Source organism: Brassica oleracea, chromosome C7, assembly GCF_000695525.1.
Source record: "Brassica oleracea var. oleracea cultivar TO1000 chromosome C7, BOL, whole genome shotgun sequence".
Taxonomy (NCBI): Eukaryota; Viridiplantae; Streptophyta; class Magnoliopsida; order Brassicales; family Brassicaceae; genus Brassica; species Brassica oleracea.
This window is the reverse complement of record NC_027754.1, coordinates 9,599,185-9,605,018: the sequence shown is the minus strand read 5'-3', so window position 1 is coordinate 9,605,018 and position 5,834 is coordinate 9,599,185.

Here is a 5,834-nt window from a genome sequence, read left to right as displayed (position 1 = left end):
TTTCCCTCTCTATTCTTGCATCTCTTTGCAGCTTTCATCGCATCTCTGGTGGCTCTCCCTTTCACCATGTTTGCCACTCGAGATTTGGATAATGTTTTCATTCGTGTATGCTATGTGGGCTTGGAAGGTTATTTCTGGTCTCAAGTTTAGTCTCTGATTTTTTGGTGGTTGTCTTCCATTCTCCCTCTCTCAAGTTGTTTCTTTTCTTTCCATGTTTTTCTTGGTATAGGTGTGCGGAGTTAGTCTCTTAGAGCTTTGGTCCCTTCTATCCATAGCTTTGTGGTTTGTCAGTTGCATGTCGTCTTGTATGTTCTTGTTTAGTCTGTGAGGTGTTTCTTACTTTTTAGCTACTGGTTGTGATTCCGGTGTTTTAGGCATATATTTTTCTGCTTTTTGGTGGCTTTGGCCTTTCGATTATTATTCTCCCTATGGCCCGCTTTCTTAGTTTATGTGTTGGTTGTCTAGTTTCTTATTTTTAATTTGATTATCTTATGATACTAATAGTGAAATAAATATAATTTGTAAATGAAATAATAAAAATTAGTAAAAATAATAAAATGATGAAAAGTCTTGCTATTTTTAGGTGTGATTAAATTAAATATTTAAAATATATTTATATTATTTCATTTATTTCTTGAATTTTAGAGACCAATAAGTGTGAGAAGGATTAGATAATACACAATTAGAAATTGATGGAGAAAATTGCAATAACTTAAAAGAAGAAGAATTTAAATACAAAAAAAAAACATGAGGACACATGTCAACAAACCCCCCTTCCACATCTCATAAGAAAGAAAAAAGTCAACTTTATATATATAGATATGGTGATCTTTATATTTTGTTTTCAGCGTATAAAAATTCTAGAAAAAAAGATGATGTAGAACCAATAAGACATGTTGGTCTATTTTTTCCCCGTCTACATGTATCAAATACATGAATAATATATTTTTAATAATATCTGATTTGGATAATGATTTATTTAAAAGTTGTACTAGTTATACTAGTTGTATTATTTTCGGAAAAAAAATCATTTTCATCTTTTTGTTCTCTAAGGCCAAAAAGGTATATGTGGAGCTAGAAAGGTATTCAAACATGGTTCCAAAAAACACAAGTCACTGGAAAAAGAAGGAGCGAGCGTCGGCAATGAGTAAGAGTGACCACCGTCGATGAAGAAAAAAGACCTCTATTGTGAAGAAGAGAGATGCTGCAGCGAGAAGAAAGATGCTGTGAAAAAGAAGAGAGATGCGACAAGGAAGAGTGAAGTCGTGGCGAAGAAGAGGAAGGTCGATGGTGGTGTTCACGGTGGGTTTTCAGCAAATCCAAACAAGCGGGCTGAGAATTGCGAGAGAGAAACCGCATCTCCACCGGACCCTCAACGCGATCTTTTCTCGGAACTAACAACGGCTTCTCCATCTCAGCCCACTAGTAAGCCCCATAAATTAAGTCAACCCAAAAATTTAGATATATTTTGGCATAACTAATGCAACTACACAATAATAAATAAGAATGGTACAACTAGTACAACTACTCGACATTATTGTTGCAACCTAAATGTTTAAAACATGATACACATTTAAAATGTGATGCACATTTAAAACAATACTAAAAAAATAACAAGTAGTTGTACCAGTTTTCTAGTTGTACCGGCTGTGCATAGTTGTACTAGTTTTTGAGTTATACCAGTTTGTACATAGTTGTACTTGGTAGTAAAAACAAAAATATTAGTTGTACCACATAATAAATATAGTTACTTCAGTGGTACCACTTATTTATGTTTTCATGTCTTTGCCCGGTTACAATGAAATCATCAATTTGTAAAAATAGATTTCATGTATGTTTTCTAAAAATTATGTGGACAAACAAATTAACAAACCTTAAAAGTATAAGGTAGATCATGTAAACTTATGGAGTTGAAATTTTTTTCCCAAAATTTCAAATTAAATTAAGAGAAACTTTCTGAGTACATACCAGTTGAGATTTTGTTTTCTCATATGTAATACCAAATTAGTTTTATCAATTTCTGAAATGTCAAAGTTGTACTAGTTGTACCAGTAATGCTCGTCTAATATATAATAAAAAATTATATCAATTGTTTATATATCTAGTTTAAGTGGTTGTGCCAATATTTTCACATCATAGCTTTGTAAGAATATGTTTGATGTTTGTTTATCACAACAATATGGCTAATATAGTTAATAAACCTTAAGAAATATAAAGTATATAATGTAAAATTAAGAATGCAAAGTAATAATTTAACAAAATTTTGAAAAACTTCAAATAAAATAGATTATCATCATATTCAATTAGAATATTTGCTTGTTTATTTCATGTGTAAATTATAACATTTATATACCAATTATATAATTTTTAATATATTTAGTTGTATGAGTTATACTAGTTGTACTTAGTCGGATGAAAGAATGAGATGAGAAAAATTATGTGGCTGTAAGTGGTTGAAATGAAAAAAATGAAGGAGAGAGACTCAAAAAGAAGGAAAGAGAATAAAACCGCGTGGCCAAGATTAAAACATAAATAAAACTAGATCCTGATATGCGCGCCAGCGCATGTATGAATTTTCAGTTTTTAATTATTTATTTTATTAAATGATGTATTTGTAAAATTCAATTATATTCATTAAGTAAATATATTTTTTTGCATCTTAAACTATCTATTTTTTTTTACGAATGTGTGATATCATATAAAAAAATATAAAAAATGAGTATACATAGTTTATTAGATAATTGTAAAAAAAAAAAAAAAAATTCTTTCGTTTGCGATATCATATAAATAATGATCCGCCCAGTTAACAAAAATCATGATTTTTTTTATGTATAATGTTTTTTATTTTGACCATTTCCTTAAAATTATATTAAATTTTACATATTTTAATTAGAATATTTTTAATATCTTTACTTTTTTATTTGAAATGCAACTCAATATTTTTTTATAACAAAATATTAAAAAAATATTTTTAGAATTTGTTTAAAAAATACGAAAATTACATTTTAAATTAAAAATATCCTAAAATATGATAGGTTTTGATGTAAACGAAAACTCAAATTATGTCAAAAAAAATTATATTCAATGATAATAACCTTTTAAAAATTGATTATTTAAAAAAAAAATACATTTACAAAAATATTGTTTGAAAGAAAATTCATTTCTCTTTCAAATATTTATTTCTAACAATTTAGCAAATGACAAATGAGTTATGAGCAAATAATACCATATAATTTTTAAAAACATAGCCATTCTTAAATATTTTTTGAATAAATAAATATTTTTTAATTTAATCAACTGAAAATAATATCCGTACAATTGTGTGAGTCAAATTCTAGTTTTATTGATGCATGTTATATATTAGTGTTGTATGTTTTAGGTAACATTTTCATGATGCACGTTTTTTAAAATCTCTATTATTAAAATTATGCACGTAAGGATAACTCATTAGTTTTTTTTGTTGATTAAATGACTTTATGTCCAAATTTATTTAATGATATTTCATTAAGGTAACTGAAAAAGACAAACAATAAAATATGAAGTTTAAATTCATTTAAACATATTTCATTAATGTAACTGAAAAGACAAGTAATAAATTAGGCAGTTTTATTCGTTTTAGGATATTTCATAAATGCAATGAAAAAGACAAGCAAAAAAATAGGAAGTTTAATTAATGAAGTAAGAACATTTTCAAATGGGTACTTCTCTTTTAATAATATAGATGATCTAATGGTTCAAGTCATTTTTTTCATTAATAGTAAAATTGTCATTTTACTCCCCTTTGGTCTATATAGAATTTTCTAGGTGGTTGTAGATTATTTTTTGACCATTCGGTTCATAATAGATTTTTGTCCAAATAATATACAACTCAAATAATATACAAGGGAATATAGATTTGTGATAAGACGAACCAAAAGCAAAGAAATATATATTTGTATCCACCTACTCAAAACCTATTACAAGAATCATGCAAGTAATACAATCCAGTGTCAAAGAATCATGTAAATAAACGGTTCTCCCCCTCCAATAAAAATCTCAGATAACCCAGTTCCTCTCAACCACAGTGAAAACAGCTGAAGACAAAACTTTGAAGTTATTAAAGAGGTTAATCGCTCATTCAATTTTAACTTGGAACTGTGAAAAACCTTGGATCTTTGCTGGTTAAGCCATTGTCTAAATCTTAAAGAAGAGGAATGTTATAAACCATATGATGGATGTCTATAACCGGCTCCGATCCATAAACCGATCGAACACCTAGAGAGAGAGAGAGGCGGCTTAGAGAAGGGGAAACCCTAGTTTCCTTTTCCTTGTATTTCTACACTTTCCATATTTATGTCTTTCCTTTTATCTCTTTGTAACTTCCATATATAAGTGCACCTTATGATTGATTAATATAACGAGAACTTACAGATTCCAATCTCTTAAGTTTACAACACGTTATCAGCACGAAACTCTAAATCCCTAAGGTAATACCCAAAGCGACAACCCCTAAACCCCTAGCCGGCTTGAACCCTAATCTTCCCGGCGAGAAACCTAACCCCCGATCGCGATACAAACCAACCCGATCCATAACCTGTTCGCGACCTGATCAACCCGATCTCAGCTCATCCAGCTCGCGTTCTCGACTTGCTCCAGCTCTTTCGCTACAGACGATCAAGGCGTTCCCGATCAGACGTTCGCGACCTTAGACGTGATCCCGTTCCTGATTGCTCCAGCTCGTTCGCGACATCAGCCTCAATCCGTTCGCGACCCGGTAGGAAGCAGCTCGATCCGAGGTTTCAACAAACATCTAGGTTAAAAGGTAATTCGAAATCTAAGAACCTATGAATCGAATTTGGATTGTTTGATAAAGAATGAAACCATAAAACCTAATCTTTATGAATAAAGCCATAGGGTAATAGATCAAACCCTAATGAGTAAATCGAAGCTCTAAAGTTCGATACCCCAAACCCTAAATCGAGATTGATCTATTGATCAATTAAAATCAAAATATTTGATGGTTTTGAATCTCAAATCAATCTCCTTTGATCTAAGATCAAAATCGAAACACTGAACCCTAATTTGAAAATCGTTTCGATTGTTTGATTGTTTTGAGAATTGATTGTCTTGATCACCTAGAACTGTTGATAAGATTGTTTAAACTCGAATCTGAATGAATTGAAATTGTTTTGCTTGTTTAAACTGAAACCCTAATTGAAACCGCCTGTTTGATAAGTGTTTCCTTATAAACTAGTCTTGATTGTTTTGATATCGAATCTGAAACTGCATGCTAGGTTAATTTTTCTAGACTTAATCATACCTCGTGGCCGTGCGGCCTTGTTGCATTCATACCTAACCTGATCACATTGATTGATTGCAATTACACTTAGAACCTTATGCTAGAATGGTAATGAATTGAATCAAATAGTTGTGTGATTGTTCTTTGACTTGGCCGAGAGGTTTTGATTGCGTAATGAACTGATAGAAATCATCTATGCTAGTATTGCAATTTCACAAATGAATTTAATGCATTAAACCGAACTGATTGCATCCATAGCCGTGCGGCTTGTTATCTGTCTTGGCCGTGAGGCTTCATTGTTGGCCGTGAGGCTTCCTTGTTGGCCGTTAAGGCTTATTGCTTTGTTTGATCATTAGAATTGCTAAATTATATAATCTATGATTTGAGATGTCGAAAATCAACCTCGATTTTGCTGTCCTAAATCTCTCTGGAGATAATTATTTACAGTGGGCATTGGATACAAAGATTATCCTAAAGTCAAAAAGAATTGGTTAATGTATAATAGAAGGCAATAATGCAAATGAGAAAGATTGATACATGGCAATATTAATTATTC